Below are 19274 nucleotides of genomic sequence, written 5' to 3' on the forward strand. Positions count from 1 at the left end.
GGAGCGATGCAATGGGGGAAAGGTATGTCCGTACAGGGTAGGTCTCGCGACGGGCGAGGCGATTTGAATTCAAATCAATCTCTGGCGACCAAGCCGGCCCGTCCGGCCGGGATAGCCGGCGGGAGGAAGGATGGCCTGCGCACGGTAACATCCCCTGGGGAAGGGGTGCGCCGGGGACGCTTCTGGGCTTTGGTCTCCGATGAGGAAGATGGCGCTGGGTCGGAAGACTCGGACGGTGATGAGGAGGGTGGCGGGAGAAGCGCGTCTTCAGGGAGCGATTGCGGGCAGCCGACGCCGTCGGTATCCTTGGGAGGATTCGTTGCGCGCGCGGTGGAGCTCGGGGGAGCGCTGCTCCATGGCAGGCGCGTGGCCTTTGCGCCGGGAGGGAAGGGTAGTCACTTCCGAGCGGCTGCTCCGGCCAGGTTCCGGCGATTGGGCGACCGGGGGGGGGGGCGATGCACCGTCGCTCTACTCCAAGGGTGGAAACCCCGGTGGGTCGGGGCTCTTCTGCGAGTGCGGAGATGACGAATTTGGCTGCACTGGCGCCGCCACCAGCGCAGTAGGCTAGGGATTCGAGGGGGACGACGAGGCGTGGCTCACACTCCTGCTCGCCAAGGCCGGGCGGCCGAGTGGGCCAGTCGGGCTGTCCGGGCAGCAGCTGGTGTGCTCGTTCCCCACGGGCCTGGAGGGAGGTTTGGCGGCCCATGTGGAGGCTGGTGAATCTGGGCCACAAGGGGAGGAGGCTCCATGCCTTGTGAGTGGTGCCCATCCCAGTAGCCTGGCAGGAGGGTCCGGTCCAAGGTATAGATGGCTGTGGATGCCAAAGGGGTGAACCGAGCCAGCTTTAGGGTTTCTAGCTAGAAACACTGAAGTGAGGCGGCGGCTTCTCGATCCTTTTGCTCCGCCGCACTGTGTGCTGCGTCGCGTCCCAAATCCTTGCCCGCTGCTCCTTCGCGGCGGTGGTCATGGATCGGGGAGGAGAGGGCGTCCGCAAGCGGAACTATGCTGGCTATGCGAGCGGGACGAGGAAGGAGGGGTTGGGCCGCGGCGGTGGCGGAGGCGGTGGTGATGGGGGCCGGTTACGGAGGTGGAGGGCGTTTCGATGGTGGTGGCGGTCGTTTCGACGGAGGCGGCGGGAGGAAAGGTGGTGACGAGGGACGCCAGGGTGGTGGAGGCTGATGGCGTGTATTTCACACGTTCGTTGGGCAACCCCAAGAGGAAGGTATGATGCGCACAGCAGCAAGTTTTCCCTCAGAAAGAAACCAAGGTTTATCGAACCAGGAGGAGCCAAGAAGCACGTTGAAGGTTGATGGCGGCGGGATGTAGTGCGGCGCAACACCGGGGATTCCGGCGCCAACGTGGAACCTGCACAACACAACCAAAGTACTTTGCCCCAACGAAATAGTGAGGTTGTCAATCTCACCGGCTTGCTGTAACAAAGGATTAACCGTATTGTGTGGAAGATGATTGTTTGCGGAGAAAACAGTAAAACAAGTATTGCAGCAGATTTGTATTTCGAGTATAAAAGAATGGACCGGGGTCCACAGTTCACTAGAGGTGTCTCTCCCATAAGATAAAAGCATGTTGGGTGAACAAATTATAGTCGGGCAATTGACAAATAGAGAGGGCATAACAATGCACATACATGTCATGATAAGTATAGTGAGATTTAATTGGGCATTACGACAAAGTACATAGACCGCCATCCAAGCTGCATCTATGCCTAAAAAGTCCACCTTCGGAGTTATCGTCCGAACCCCTTCCGGTATTAAGTTGCAAAGCAACGAGACAATTGCATTAAGTATGGTGCGTAATGTAATCAACAACTACATCCTCGGACATAGCGCCAATGTTTTATCCCTAGTGGCAACAGCACAACACAACCTTAGAACTTTACGTCACATCGTCCCGGTGTCAATGCGGGCATGAACCCACTATCGAGCATAAATACTCCCTCTTGGAGTTAAGAGCAAAAACTTGGCCGAGCCTCTACTAATAACGGAGAGCATGCAAGATCATAAACAACACATATGCAATAACTTGATAATTAACATAACATGGTATTCTCTATCCATCGGATCCCGACAAACACAACATAGAGTATTACGGATAGATGATCTTGATCATGTTAGGCAGCTCACAAGATCCAACAATGAAGCACAATGAGGAGAAGACAACCATCTAACTACTGCTATGGACCCATAGTCCAGGGGTGAACTACTCACTCATCACTCCGGAGGCGACCATGGCGGCGTAGAGTCCTCCGGGAGATGAATCCCCTCTCCGGCAGGGTGCCGGAGGAGATCTCCAGAATCCTCCGAGATGGGATTGGCGGCGGCGGCGTCTCAGTAAGGTTTTCCGTATCGTAGTTTTTCGCATCAGGGATTTCGCGACGGAGGCTTTAAGTAGGCGGAAGGGCAGAGTCGGGGGGCTGACGAGGGGCCCACACCACAGGGCAGCGCGGGCCCCCCCTTGGCCGCGCCGCCATGTGGTTTGGCCACCTCGTGGCCCCACTTCGTATGCTCTTCGGTCTTCTGGAAGGTTCGTGGCGAAATAGGCCCCTGGGTCTTTGTTTCGTCCAATTCCGAGAATATTTCGTTACTAGGATTTCTGAAACCAAAAACAGCGAGAAAACAGCAAGCGACACTTCGGCATCTTGTTAATAGGTTAGTTCCGGAAAATGCACGAATATGACATAAAGTGTGCATAAAACATGTAGGTATCATCAATAATATGGCATAGAACATAAGAAATTATCGATACGTCGGAGACGTATCAAGCATCCCCAAGCTTAGTTCTGCTCGTCCCGAGCAGGTAAAACGATAACAAAGATAATTTCTGAAGTGACATGCCATCATAACCTTGATCATACTATTTGTAAACATATGTAGTGGATGCAGCGATCAAAAACAATGGTAATGACATGAGTAAACAAGTGAATCATAAAGCAAGGACTTTTCATGAATAGTACTTCAAGACAAGTATTAATAAGTCTTGCATAAGAGTTAACTCATAAAGCAATAAATCAAAGTAAAGGCATTGAAGCAACACAAAGGAAGATTAAGTTTCAGCGGTTGCTTTCAACTTGTAACATATATATCTCATGGATAATTGTCAACATAGAGTAATATAACAAGTACAATATGCAAGTATGTAGGAATCAATGCATAGTTCACACAAGTGTTTGCTTCTTGAGGTGGAGAGAGATAGGTGAACTGACTCAACATAAAAGTAAAAGAATGGTCCTTCAAAGAGGAAAGCATCGATTGCTATATTTGTGCTAGAGCTTTTATTTTGAAAACATGAAACAATTTTGTCAACGGTAGTAATAAAGCATATGAGTTATGAAAATTATATCTTACAAGTTGCAAGTCTCATGCATAGTATACTAATAGTGTCCGCACCTTGTCCTAATTAGCTTGGACTACCGGATCTTTGCAATGCACATGTTTTAACCAAGTGTCACAATGGGGTACCTCCATGCCGCCTGTACAAAGGTCTAAGGAGAAAGCTCGCATTTTGGATTTCTCGCTTTTGATTATTCTCAACTTAGACATCCATACCGGGACAACATGGACAACAGATAATGGACTCCTCTTTAATGCATAAGCATGTGGCAACAATTATTATTCTCATATGAGATTGAGGATATATGTCCAAAACTGAAACTTCCACCATGAATCATGGCTTTAGTTAGCGGCCCAATGCTCTTCTCTAACAATATGCATGCTCCAACCATAAAGGTGGTAGATCTCTCTTACTTCGGACAAGACGAACATGCATAGCAACTCACATGATATTCAACAAAGAATAGTTGATGGCGTCCCCGAAGCATGGTTATCGCACAACAAGCAACTTAATAAGAGATAAAGTGCATAAGTACATATTCAATACCACAATAGTTTTTAAGCTATTTGTCCCATGAGCTATATATTGCAAAGGCGAATGATGGAATTTTAAAGGTAGCACTCAAGCAATTTACTTTGGAATGGCGGATAAATACCATGTAGTAGGTAGGTATGGTGGACACAAATGGCATAGTGGTTGGCTCAAGTATTTTGGATGCATGAGAAGTATTCCCTCTCGATACAAGGTTTAGGCTAGCAAGGTTATTTGAAACAAACACAAGGATGAACGGTGCAGCAAAACTCACATAAAAGACATATTGTAAACATTATAAGACTCCACACCGTCTTCCTTGTTGTTCAAAACTCAATACTAGATATTATCTAGACTCTAGAAAAACCAAATATGCAAACCAAATTAGCAAGCTCTAAGTATTTCTTCATTAATGGGTGCAAAGTATATGATGCAAGAGCTTAAACATGAGCATAACAATTGCCAAGTATCAAATTATCCAAGACATTTTAGAGTTACTACATGTAGCATTTTCCAATTCCAACCATATAACAATTTAACGAAGAAGAAACTTCGCCATGAATACTATGAGTAGAGCCTAAGGACATATTTGTCCATATGCTACAGCCGAGCGTGTCTCTCTCCCATAAAGTGAATGCTAGGATCCATTTTATTCAAACAAAACAAAAAGCAAAAACAAACCGACGCTCCAAGCAAAGTGCATAAGATGTGACGGAATAAAAATATAGTTTCAGGGGAGGAACCTGATAATGTTGTCGATGAAGAAGGGGATGCCTTGGGCATCCCCAAGCTTAGACGCTTGAGTCTTCTTATAATATGCAGGGGTGAACCAACGGGGCATCCCCAAGCTTAGAGCTTTCACTCTCCTTGATCATATTGCATCATACTCCTCTCTTGATCCTTGAAAACTTCCTCCACACCAAACTCGAAACAACTCATTAGAGGGTTAGTGCATAATAAAAATTAACATGTTCAGAGGTGACAATCATTCTTAACACTTCTGGACATTGCATAAAGCTACTGGACATTAATGGATCAAAGAAATTCATCCAACATAGCAAAAGAGGCAATGCGACACAAAAAGGCAGAATCTGTCAAAACAGAACAGTCCGTAAAGATGGATTTTATTAGGCCACCATACTTGCTCAAATGAAAATTCTCAAATTGAATGAAAGTTACGTACATATCTGTGGATCATGCACGTAAATTGGATTAATTTTCTGAGCTACCTACAGGGAGGTAGACCCAGATTCGTGACAGCAAAGAAATCTGGAACTGCGCAGTAATCCAAATCTAGTACTTACTTTACTATCAAAGACTTTACTTGGCACAACAAAACTCAAAACTAAGATAAGGAGAGGTTGCTACAGTAGTAAACAACTTCCAAGACACAAATATAAAACAAAAATACTGTAGTAAAAACATGGGTTGTCTCCTATAAGCGCTTTTCTTTAACGCCTTTCAGCTAGGCGCAGAAAGTGTAACTCAAGTGTTATCGAAGGGTGGTGCATCAACATCATAATCTCCCCTATTTGCAGTGGTACTAGGGGCTTTGTCAATTTTAGGCCTATAATAATATTTCTTTGGTTTAGGCACTTTAGAGGCATACATAAACTTTTGCTCCTTTCCCAAATAAGCTTTCTCTCTAAACTGTAAAGATGAAAAGGTTGAACCCAAGGTTCCCATAGCTTTTTCAAATTTGCCAATCCTATTAATTTGATTATCATGGTCAACACAAGTTCCTAGGACACTAATTCTTTCATCAATTCCTCCTAAGGATTTATCAAGTTTATCAGTTTTAACAAGTAACATCTCCAACTTAGTTTCAACACTAAAATTTTTCTCTATGGTTTCCAATTTTTTCATAACATCCTCAAGGGAGGTTTCAATTTTAATTTCATTAACAGGTGGTGTTCCAAATAAACTCTCAATAATGCAACTAGCCTCTAAAGCGGGAGCACCTAGGAAGTTACCCCCCCCCCCGCGAGACAATCAAGAACATATCTATTCCAGCTAGAGATACCAACATAAAAATTCCTGAGTAAGATAGTGGTGGAGTGTTTCTTAGTGCACCTATTATGGGCATCACTAATTCTATACCAAGCATCTTTTAAACATTCTCCTCCTTGTTGCTTAAATGAACGAACTTCAACTTCAGGATTACTCATTTTAGCAGTAGAAAATAAAGCAAACTAGATAAAGTAAATGCAAGTAAACTAATTTTTTTGTGTTTTTGATATAGCAAACAAGACAGTAAATAAAGTAAAACTAGCAACTAATTTTTTGTGTTTTGATATAATGCAGAAAACAAAGTAGTAAATAAAATAAAGCAAGACAAAAACAAAGTAAAGAGATTGAGAAGTGGAGACTCCCCTTGCAGCGTGTCTTGATCTCCCCGGCAACGGCGCCAGAAAAAGAGCTTGATGGCGTGTATTTCACACGTTCGTTGGGCAACCCCAAGAGGAAGGTATGATGCGCACAGCAGCAAGTTTTCCCTCGGAAAGAAACCAAGGTTTATCGAACCGGGAGGAGCCAAGAAGCACGTTGAAGGTTGATGGCGGCGGGACGTAGTGCGGCGCAACACCGGGGATTCCGGCGCCAACGTGGAACCTGCACAACACAACCAAAGTACTTTGCCCCAACGAAATAGTGAGGTTGTCAATCTCACCGGCTTGCTGTAACAAAGGATTAACCGTATTGTGTGGAAGATGATTGTTTGCAGAAAAAACAGTAAAACAAGTATTGCAGCAGATTTGTATTTCAGTATAAAAGAATGGACCGGGGTCCACAGTTCACTAGAGGTGTCTCTCCCATAAGATAAAAGCATGTTGGGTGAACAAATTACAGTCGGGCAATTGACAAATAGAGAGGGCATAACAATGCACATACATGTCATGATAAGTATAGTGAGATTTAATTGGGCATTACGACAAAGTACATAGACCGCCATCCAACTGCATCTATGCCTAAAAAGTCCACCTTCGAGGTTATCGTCCGAACCCCTTCCAGTATTAAGTTGCAAAGCAACGAGACAATTGCATTAAGTATGGTGCGTAATGTAATCAACAACTACATCCTCGGACATAGCGCCAATGTTTTATCCCTACTGGCAACAAGCACAACACAACCTTAGAACTTTCCGTCACTGTCCCGGTGTCAATGCAGGCATGAACCCACTATCGAGCATAAATACTCCCTCTTGGAGTTAAGAGCAAAAACTTGGCCAGAGCCTCTACTAATAACGGAGAGCATGCAAGATCATAAACAACACATATGCAATAACTTGATAATTAACATAACATGGTATTCTCTATCCATCGGATCCCGACAAACACAACATAGAGTATTACGGATAGATGATCTTGATCATGTTAGGCAGCTCACAAGATCCAACAATGAAGCACAATGAGGAGAAGACAACCATCTAGCTACTGCTATGGACCCATAGTCCAGGGGTGAACTACTCACTCATCACTCCGGAGGCGACCATGGCGGCGTAGAGTCCTCCGGGAGATGAATCCCCTCTCCGGCAGGGTGCCGGAGGAGATCTACAGAATCCCCCGAGATGGGATTGGCGGCGGCGGCGTCTCAGTAAGGTTTTCCGTAGTTTTTCGCATCAGGGGTTTCGCGACGGAGGCTTTAAGTAGGCGGAAGGGCAGAGTCGGGGGGCTGACGAGGGGCCCACACCACAGGGCGGCGCGGGCCCCCCCTGGGCCGCGCCGCCATGTGGTTTGGCCACCTCGTGGCCCCACTTCGTATGCTCTTCGGTCTTCTGGAAGGTTCGTGGCGAAATAGGCCCCTGGGTCTTTGTTTCGTCCAATTCGAGAATATTTCGTTACTAGGATTTCGAAACCAAAAACAGCAGAAAACAACAAGCGGCACTTCGGCATCTTGTTAATAGGTTAGTTCCATAAAATGCACGAATATGACATAAAGTGTGCATAAAACATGTAGGTATCATCAATAATATGGCATAGAACATAAGAAATTATCGATACGTCGGAGACGTATCGGAGGCCAGGAGGGCTTCCGCTCCCAAGATGGTGGCAGTGGCTAACGGTATCAAGAGGAAGGTGGAGGTCGACATGATGGAGGGTTTCGCTATCAAGAGAATGAATGCATGTATCATGAGCAAGGTGAGGAGAAGTGGGGGCCGCCACCGCCGTGGTGGCATGAGCAGCAGAGGAGGGAGGACGCCCAGAGGACGCCGAACGCTGGCAGGAGCAGCTACCTCAGGGGCCGGCCGCGAATGGTCAGGGAGACCGCGCGAGCTTCCCCGGTCAGGGAGACCGTGCGGGAGGGGCGGCGAGGCAGCAGCACCCGGGCCAGGGGAAGGGGGCAAGAAACAACAAGGCACCGGGTCGGGTGCCGGTGCAGCGCAGAAGAAGGGGAAGAACAAGGTGGGCGCGGCCAAGGATAGTGCGCCGGTGGGCGCAGAGTGTTTCAAGTGCGGTAGGGAGAGGCATTTTCAATCCGAATGCACCTACGACCCTCTCTGCGTGATCTGCAGCAACGAAGGGCATGCCTCGGCTAACTGCCCGTCCTAAGGGAGCTCGCTGCGTCTATTTTCGATGGGGCATGCCATTGCAGGAGGCGCCTTCTTCAACATTGATGTTGAGCCATTGCGAGGCTCGGGACACCCAGGGGAGGTGTTCCCGGTGGTGATTAAGTTTGTTGGGACGCCGTTATCAGAGGAGAAGCTTTCCGACAAGCTGAAGAACATGGTGGACGAGCTGTGGGACTGGCAAGTCCGTCGCATCTCCGAGTTTGAGTTTACCGTGGTCTTCCCTTCGTGTGACACGAGGCGTCTGTGCACTGTCAGCGGGAAGCTGCACTTGCCCATGAGCGGGACGGACACGACCATCAGGGTGGCCTTCCTCTCGCCGAGGCCGAGTTTGGTGCTTCCCTCCGCTTGGGTGAGGCTCACCGGGGTGCCGGAGGATCTACTGACTAAGGAGAGAATCAAGGCTGCCTTTGTTATGATTGGTAGGATCGTCGATGTGGATGAGCTTTCCATCTAGAAGAGTGACCGTGAACCGATAAGGGTTCGTGTACAATGCCGCCATCCCGAGAGGATCAAAGGGTCAGTCCAGACGTTTGTAAATGGGGATGGCTACACGGTTGGGGTGCAGGTGGAGGCGCCGCCAAGGGGCACCGGTGGCTAAGGGGGAGGGCCACCGCCACCTCCTCCCCGAGATGATCATGATGATGAAGACTCCGACGACCTTTCGTCGGATGGGGAGTGGAAGCACGACCGTCGCAAATCGAGGCAGGGCAAGGGAAGGGGGCCTCGAAGACGGGCAACAACCAGACCGGCCAGACCGGCCAGCCGGCGGAAGGACCGGCCGCCGGGTCGCAGAGTGCACCGGCTATAGGGAGAGCTGGCGAGGCGCCAGGATCCATATTCCAGTACGGCTCCAACCTTGGGAAAGGAGCCCTCTTCGGGAAAGGCAAGCACGGCGCCATTTTTGGGGCTGGGGAGTTGGGAACTAGAGAGCTTCAGGTTACTACTGCGGGGGCATTAGAGCTGGGAGCGACCGAGTCCTTGGTGTCGTACGAGACCGAGTCAATGCTCACGGACTTGGCGGGGGAGGAAGACCCGGCCACGGAGGGGCCGCCGATCAAGGTGGCTAGGCGGGGCTGCGGTGTGGAGGGCCCGGAGGAAGACATGCTGATGGGGGAGGGGCTGGAGATGGGCGATGGCGTGCTGGCGGAGGGGCCGCGGGAGGAGCAGGATCTGCAGAAGGAGGCCTTGGAGGACCTTCAGCTCGCCCAAGGCTCGCGGACCACGACCGTCCCCTACATGAGGCGCGCGACCCAGACCCCTTCGATGGCTGTGTGAAAGAGCGGGCGGAACATGGGTGCCGCGGTAGGGGTGTCGACACTGGCCAAGGTGCAAAGGCTGGTGGCGTAGAAGAACCTCGAGATCAAGTGCAGCAACAGAGCCAAAGGTAAGGACTCTACCCTTCTCGACTTCCTTTCTAATTCGCATATGGCTTCGGTGATTCTGGACAGCGGGGTTTCCTTGAACCCTCACATGGCGTCGCCTACAGTGGCTCTCTCTTTGCTGAGGGCTAAGGAGCAGGTACATGCGGCCTTGGCAGCGTCTGCTAAGAGATTGCAGCTGGAGGCGGAGGCGCGGAAGGCTGATGTGGAGGTGGTCGCGCCAACCTTGGTGACCGGGGTTGTCACGGATCAGGAGGTTGAGGGATCAGGGGATCCTCACCCCTCGGAGGTTGAGGAAGGTGGGCTTGGGCCGGCTGCGGCTGAGCAGGCCTCCTCTCTATCCAGGGCGGTTGTGGCGGTAGGGGATACTGCCAAGCCCCAACGGCGGAAGGGGAAGAGATCGTGCCTTACGATTAGGAAGGGAAGCACCAAGCGCAAGGGTGTGTTATGAGGTTCCCCATTCAGAATATTAGGGGCATTGGGGTGCCAGGCCGCGCCACTCAGCTCATGAATATCCTGGCAGGACTGGCCAAGGGTGCACCGATTCAACGATGTCCTGGCAGGACTGGCTCTATGGGAAATTAGTCGAGCAGGGGCTCGATTCACGTGGACCAACAACCAGGCGTCCCCTATCCGCTCAGTCCTGGATATGATTTTTGTCTCCACGGGATGGGAGGCACACTTCCCGCTTTGTACGCTCACGGCCATCACTAGGGTCGGCTCCGACCACTACCCTTTGATTTTGGACAATGGGGAGAAAAGGCTGGAGCATACCTAGCGATTTTCTTCCAAACCTGGTGGTTTGGAGTTCCTGGCTTTGGGGAGCTAGTGAAAGAAAAGATTACCTCTGCCATGCTGATGTCGGGACCGCACCGATCCAGCATTGATCTATGGCAAGGCATCTCCAGGGGATTGAGGAAGTATCTTAAGGGATGGGGTGCTAACCTGGGAAAGGAAAAAAGGGCCTTCAGGGAGAACCTCTTGCTACAGGTGGCTCACCTGGATACCTTAGCGAACACCACGGGGTTGGACGAGGAGGGATGGGCTCTCCGGTACCACCTGGAGGACCATATCACACAGCTTGATTCTCTAGAGGAGGAGTACTGGCGATAGAGGAGTCGCGTCCAGTGGACGCTCAAAGGGGATTCTTGCACCGCCTTCTTCCATGCCTTTGTGAATGGGCGTAGGAGGAAGTGCCTGATTCCTAGCTTGATCACTGATGCCGGGGAGGTATCAGAACAGAGGGCGCTGGTGGATCATATTTATGAATTCTACCAGGGCTTGATGGGGGCCGAGGGAGAAGAGAGGGTCTTCTCTCTGGCTCCGGACCTGTGGGACACAGGGGCCAGGATCTCAGAGGAGGAAAACCTGGCGCTGGAACTAACTTTCACACAGGAGGAACTGGATCAAGTTCTTGCAGATATGAAGCAGGACTCGGCACCTGGGCCGGACGGTTTCCCGGTATCCTTCTTTAAAAGGTTCTGGGAAATCCTTAAGGAGCCCATTTTGGGGATTCTTAATGACTTTTCCCTGGGGAGGGTAGACATTGCGCGCCTCAACTATGGCATCCTCTCGCTTATTCCAAAAGTTAAAGGCGCAGACACGATAAAGCAATACAGGCCATTAGCCCTCATAAATGTTATCTTTAAGTTCGTTTCCAAAGCTTATGCGATTAGATTGGCCCCGATTGCCCACAGGACCATTGATAGGACTCAGACTGTGTTCATCAAGGGATTGTGCTTGCACGAGGGTGTGCTGGCACTACATGAGATTGCCCATGAGATGCGGGTAAAGAAGCTCAAAGGCATTTTTCTTAAGTTAGATTTTGAGAAGGCCTACGATAGAGTTAATTGGGATTTTCTCCGTGAGGTTCTGCTGAGGAAGGGTTTCTCAGCTACGGTGGTATACCGCCTCATTCAGCTGGTGTCTAGGGGAAAGACGACTATCAACTTGAATGGGGAGGTGGGCCCCTATTTCAGGAATGTTTGGGGAGTGCGTCAAGGGGACCCATTATCCCCTATCCTTTTTTATTTTATGGTCGATGCCCTGGCCGAGATGCACTACAAGAAAAGTTCTGATACTCAACGTCCAATTTTCGTCAAGTATGACCCCTTTTTGTCACCTATGGGCCTAACCCGACGATATGGGTTATGTGGTCCAAACTGCGTCAGGCAAAATCCTACCATGTTTTTTTCGGTTCGTCGCGTTCGGGCGCCCTTCCGCCACAGAAACTTGGACCGTTGCAGAAGTGTATTCGGGAGGTCGTTGAATGCTGACGTCATGCAAACTGACACGTGGCAGACGCTGTTAACTGTCAATTAATGCCGTTAACCGGCTGAAACCCCGTGGTAGATGGTAGGCCCACACGAGGCCTGCCACGCCTTAAGCGGGCCGGCCCATTTAGTTTGCGGGCTCGGCCAGCTGACTTAGTTTGACCAGTCAACTATATAACTGGGCTGGTCTATTAGGTACGTGGGTTGGGCCTAACCTCTAAGGTTGACTAGTCAAAACTTAAATGGGCCGGCCCACTAAGCACGTGGGCCGGGCCGAATGCCTTCGTTTGACCGGTCAACAGGCAAACGGGCCGGCCCACTAAGCATGTGGGGCCCACTTTCCTGTTATCGGGACGGCCCATTTAATAAGTGGGGCCCACCATAAAGCAAGTGGGCCGGCCCACTAAGCGTGTGGGGCCCATTTTCCTGTTACTGGGCCGGCCCATTCAGTAAGTGGGTGCTGTTGGCGTGGTAGTTGACACACGTCTGTTGGGAACCCCAAGAGGAAGGTGTGATGCGTACAGCAGCGAGTTTTCCCTGAGTATGAAACCAAGGTTATCGAACCAGTAGGAGTCAAGGAACACGTGAAGGTTGTTGGTGAAGGAGTGTAGTGCGGCGCAACACCAGGGATTCCGGCGCCAACGTGGAACCTGCACAACACAATCACAATACTTTGCCCCAACTTAACAGTGGAGGTTGTCAATCTCACCGGCTTGCTCGTAAACAAAGGATTAAACGTATGGTGTGGAAAATGATGCTTTCTTGCGAAGAACAAGTAGAGAACGAGTTTGCGATAGATTGTATTTCAGATGTAAAAGAATGGACCGGGGTCCACAGCTCACTAGTGGTGTCTCTCCCATAAGATAAATAGCATGTTGGGTGAACAAATTACAGTTGGGCAATTGACAAATAGAGAGGGCATAACAATGCACATACATATGACGATGACTACTATGAGATTTAATCAGGGCATTACGACAAAGTACATAGACCGCTATCCAGCATGCATCTATGCCTAAAAAGTCCACCTTCAGGTTATCGTCCGAACCCCTTCTAGTATTAAGTTGCAAACAACAGACAATTGTATTAAGTATGGTGCGTAATGTAATCAACACAAATATCCTTAGACAAAGCATTGATGTTTTATCCCTAGTGGCAACATCACATCCACAGCCTTAGAACTTTCTGTCACTCGTCCCGCATTCAATGGAGGCATGAACCCACTATCGAGCATAAATACTCCATCTTGGAGTTACAAGTATCAACTTGGCCAGAGCCTCTACTAGCAACGGAGAGCATGCAAGAACATAAACAACACATATATGATAGATTGATAATCAACTTGACATAGTATTCCATATTCATCGGATCCTAACAAACACAACATGTAGCATTACAAATAGATGATCTTGATCATGATAGGCAGCTCACAAGATCTAACATGATAGCACAATGAGGAGAAGACAACCATCTAGCTACTGCTATGGACCCATAGTCCTGGGGTGAACTACTCACACATCAATCCGGAGGCGATCATGGTGATGAAGAGTCCTCCGGGAGATGATTCCCCTCTCCGGCAGGGTGCCAGAGGCGATCTCCTGAATCCCCCGAGATGGGATTGGCGGCGGCGGCGTCTCTGGAAGGTTTTCCGTATCGTGGTTCTCGGTACTGGGGTTTTCGCGATGAAGGCTATAAGTAGGCAGAAGGGCAGAGTCGGGGGCTGACGAGGGGCCCACACCATAGGGCAGCGCGGGCCCCCCTCTGGCCGCGCCGGCCTATGGTCTGGCCACCTCGTGGCCCCACTTTGTATCCCCTTCGGTCTTCTGGAAGCTTCGTGGAAAAATAAGACCCTGGGCGTTGATTTCGTCCAATTCCGAGAATATTTCCTTTGTAGGATTTCTGAAACCAAAAACAGCAGAAAACAACAACTGGCTCTTCGGCATCTCGTCAATAGGTTAGTGCCGGAAAATGCATAATAATGACATAAAGTGTGTATAAAACATGTGAGTATCATCATAAAAGTAGCATGGAACATAAGAAATTATAGATACGTTTGAGACGTATCAAGCATCCCCAAGCTTAGTTCCTACTCGCCCTCGAGTAGGTAAACGATAACAAGGATAATTTCTTAAGTGACATGCTATCATAATCTTGATCAATACTATTGTAAAGCATATGAGATGAATGCAGCGATTCGAAGCAATGGTAAAGACAATGAATAAACAACTGAATCATATAGCAAAGACTTTTCATGAATAGTACTTTGAAGACAAGCATCAATAAGACTTGCATAAGAGTTAACTCATAAAGCAATAAATTCTTAGTAGAAAGCTTTGAATCAACACAAAGGAAGATATAAGTTTCAGCGGTCGCTTTCAACTTCAACATGTATATTATATTGATAATTGTCAACACAAAGTAATATAACAAGTGCAATAGGTAAACATGTAAGAATCAATGCACACAGTTCACACAAGTGTTTGCTTCTAAGATAGAAAGAAGTAGGTAAACTGACTAAACAATAAAGTAGAAGAAAGGCCATTCGCAGAGGGAAGCATGGATTACTATTTTTGTGCTAGAGCTTTTCATTTTGAAAACATAGAAACAATTTTGTCAACGGTAGTAATAAATCATATGTGTTATGTATAAGACATCCTATAAGTTGCAAGTCTCATGCATAGATTACCAATAGTGCTCACACCTTGTCCTAATTAGCTTGGATTTACATGGATTATCATTGCATAACATATGTTTCAACCAAGTGTCACAAAGGGGTACCTCTATGCTGCCTGTACAAAGGTCTAAGGAGAAAGATCGCATTTGATTTCTCGTTTTTGATTATTCTCAACTTAGACATCCATACCGGGACAACATAGACAACAGGTAATGGACTCCTCTTTAATGCATAAGCATTCAACAACAGGTAATATTCTCATAAGAGATTGAGGATTGATGTCCAAACTGAAACTTCCACCATGATTCATGGCTTTAGTTAGCGGCCCAATGTTCTTCTCTAACAATATGCATACTCAAACCATTTGATCATGATAAATCACCCTTACTTCAGACAAGACGAACATGCATAGCAACTCACATGATATTCAACAAAGGTGTAATAGTTGGTGGCGTCCCCAGAAGCATGGTTACCGCTCAACAAGAAACTTATAAGAAATAAGACACATAAGCTACATATTCTTTACCACAATAGTTTTTAAAGCTATTTTCCCATGAGCTATATATTGCAAAGACAAAGAATAGAATTTTAAAGGTAGCACTCAAGTAATTTACTTTGGAATGGCACAGAAATACCATGTAGTAGGTAGATATGGTGAACACAAATGGCATAGTTTTTGGCTCAAGGATTTGGATGCACGAGAAGAATTCCTCTCAATACAAGGCTTAGGCTAGCAAGGTTGTTTGAAGCAAACTCAAGTATAAACCGGTACAGCAAAAGTTACATAAGAACATATTGCAAGCATTATAAGACTCTACATTGTCTTCCTTGTTGTTCAATCACCTCACCAGAAAATATCTAGACTCTAGAGAGACCAATCATGCAAACCAAATTTTAACAAGCTCTATGTAGTTCTTCATTAATCGGTGCAAAGTACATGATGCAAGAGCTTAAACATGATCTATTTGAGCACAACAATTGCCAAGTATCAAATTATTCAAGACATTATACCAATTACCACATGAAGCATTTTCTGTTTCCAACCATATAACAATGAACGAAGCAGCTTTCAACCTTCGCCATGAACATTAAAAGTAAAGCTAAGAACACATGTGTTCATATGCAACAGCGGAGCGTGTCTCTCTCCCACACAAAGAATGCTAGGATCCGATTTTATTCAAACAAAAACAAAAACAAACAGACGCTCCAAGTAAAGCACATAAGATGTGGTGGAATAAAAATATAGTTTCACTAGAGGTAACCTGATAAGTTGTCGATGAAGAAGGGATGCCTTGGGCATCCCCAAGCTTAGATGCTTGAGTCTTCTTGAAATATGCAGGGATGAACCACTGGGGCATCCCCAAGCTTTGACTTTTCACTCTTCTTGATCATATTGTATCATCCTCCTCTCTTGACCCTTGAAAACTTCCTCCACACCAAACTCAAAACAAACTCATTAGAGGGTTAGTGCATAATTGAAAATTCACATATTCAGAGGTGACATAATCATTCTTAACACTTCTGGACATTGCACAAAGCTATTGAAAGTTAATGTAACAAAGAAATCCATCAAACATAGCAAAACAGGCAATGCGAAATAAAAGGCAGAATCTGTCAAAACAGAACAGTCCGTAAAGACGAATTTTTCTGGGGCACTTAACTTGCTCAGATGAAAATGCTCAAATTGAATGAAAGTTGCGTACATATCTGAGGATCACGCACGTAAATTGGCAGATGTTTCTAAATTACCTACAGACGGGGCTACCCAATTTCGTGACAGTAAGAAATCTGTTTCTGCGCAGTAATCCAAATCTAGTATCATCTTTACTATCAAAGACTTTACTTGGAACAACAATGCAATAAAATAAAGATAAGGAGAGGTTGCTACAGTAGTAACAACTTCCAAGACTCAAATATAAAACAAAAGTGCAGAAGTAAAATAATGGGTTGTCTCCCATAAGCGCTTTTCTTTAACGCCTTTCAGCTAGGCGCAGAAAGTGTGAATCAAGTATTATCAAGAGATGAAGCATCAACATCGTAATTTGTTCTAATAATAGAAGCATAAGGTAACTTCATTCTCTTTCTAGGGAAGTGTGCCATACCTTTCTTGAGATGAAATAGATACTTAATATTCCCTTCCTTCATATCAATGATAGCACCAACAGTTCGAAGAAAAGGTCTTCCCAATATAATGGGACAAGATGCATTGCATTCAATATCCAAGACAACAAAATCAACGGGGACAAGGTTATTTTTAACCATAATGCGAAGATTATCAATCCTCCCCAAAGGTTTCTTTATAGCATTATCAGCAAAATTAACATCCAAATAACAATTTTTCAATGGTGGCAAGTCAAGCATATCATAGATTTTCTTAGGCATAACAGAAATACTTGCACCAAGATCACATAAAGCATTACAATCAAAATCATTGACCTTCATCTTAATGATGGGCTCCCAACCATCTTCTAACTTCCTAGGAATATAAGTTTCAAGTTTTAGTTTCTCCTCTCTAGCTTTTATGAGAGCATTTGTAATATGTTTTGTAAAGGCCAAATTTATAGCACTAGCATTGGGACTTCTAGCAAGTTTTTGTAAGAACTTTATAACTTCAGAGATGTGACAATCATAAAAATCTAAACCATTATGACCTACAACAATGGGATCATTGTCCCCAATATTTTGAAAAATTTCAGCAGTTTTATCACAAGCAGTTTCAGCAGTTTTAGCAATTTCAGCAGTTTCAAGCAATTTTGCATGCTTTGCACTAGGAGTAGAAACATTGCCAACACCAATTATTTTACCATTGATAGTAGGAGGTTTAGCAACATGTGAAACCTCATCGTTACTAGTGGTGGTAATAGTTCAGACTTTAGCTACATTATTCTCTTTAGCTAGTTTTTCCTCTTTTTCCCCACTCTAGTCATGCAATTTCAAATGCCATCAATCTAATATTCTCATTAATTCGAACTTGGATGGCGTTTGCTGTAGAAAATGACTTAATATCTTTATCTTCATTAGGCATAACTTTCAATTTTAAAAGATCAACATCAGAGGCAAGACTATCAACCTTAGAAGCAAGAATATCAATTTTATCAAGCTTTTCTTCAACAGATTTGTTAAAAGCAGTTTGTGTACTAATAAATTCTTTAAGCATAGCTTCAAGACCAGGTGGTACATTCCTATTATTGTTGTAAGAATTACCATAAGAATTACCATAACCATTACCATTATTAGAAGGATATGGCCTATAGTTGTTACCAGAATTATTCCTATAAGCGTTGTTGTTGAAATTATTACTTTTAATGAAGTTCACATCAACATGCTCTTCTTGAGCAACCAATGAAGCTAAAGGAACATTATTAGGATCAACATTAGATCTACCATTCACAAGCATAGACATAATAGCATCGATCTTATCACTCAAGGAGGAGGTTTCTTCAACAGAATTTACCTTCTTACCTTGTGGAGCTCTTTCCGTGTGCCATTCAGAGTAATTGATCATCATATCATCAAGAAGCTTTGTTGCCGCCCCCAAAGTGATGGACATAAAAGTACCTCCAGCAGCTGAATCCAATAGGTTCCGCGAAGAAAAATTCAATCCTGCATAAAAGGTTTGGATGATCATCCAAGTAGTTAGTCCATGGGTAGGGCAATTCTTCACCAAAGATTTCATTCTCTCCCATGCTTGAACAACATGTTCATTATCCAATTGATTAAAATTCATTATGCTACTTCTCAAAGATATAATTTTAGCGGGAGGATAATATCTACCAATGAAAGCATCTTTACATTTAGTCCATGAATCAATACTATTCTTAGGCAAAGATAGCAACCAATCTTTAGCTCTTCCTCTAAAGGAGAAAGGAAACAATTTCAATTTTATAATGTCACCATCTACATCCTTATACTTTTGCATTTCACAAAGTTCAACAAAATTATTAAGATGGGCAGCAACATCATCAGAACTAACACCGTAAAATTGCTCTCTCATAACAAGATTCAGAAAGCAGGTTTAATTTCAAAAAATTCTGCTGTAGTAGCAGGTGGAGCAATAGGTGTGCATAGGAAATAATTATTATTTGTGCTAGTGAAATCAAACAACTTAGTGTTCTCAGGGGTATTCATTTTAGCAGTAGTAAATAAAGAAAACTAAATAAAGTTAATGCAAGTAACTAATTTTTGTGTTTTTAATATAGAGAACGCAAACAAGACAGTAAATAAAGTAAATCTAGCAACTAATTTTTTTGTATTTTTAATATAGAAAGAAAACAAAGCAGTAAATAAAATAAAGTAAAGCAAGACAAAAACAAAGTAAAGAGATTGGATGTGGGAGACTCCCCTTGCAGCGTGTCTTCTTTGACTGGATTCTTCATCTTGTTGCAGTTGACTCCTTTGTCTTCGAGTTCCACGGTAGTTTCTCCTTCGGTGCCTTGATCTAAGAAGGGGGTTCAAATGGGATAGAATGAGTACGAGCGTACTCAGCAAGTTCATATTAGGAA

The sequence above is a fragment of the Lolium rigidum genome, chromosome 1 (assembly GCF_022539505.1).
Source record: "Lolium rigidum isolate FL_2022 chromosome 1, APGP_CSIRO_Lrig_0.1, whole genome shotgun sequence".
Lineage (NCBI taxonomy): Eukaryota > Viridiplantae > Streptophyta > Magnoliopsida > Poales > Poaceae > Lolium > Lolium rigidum.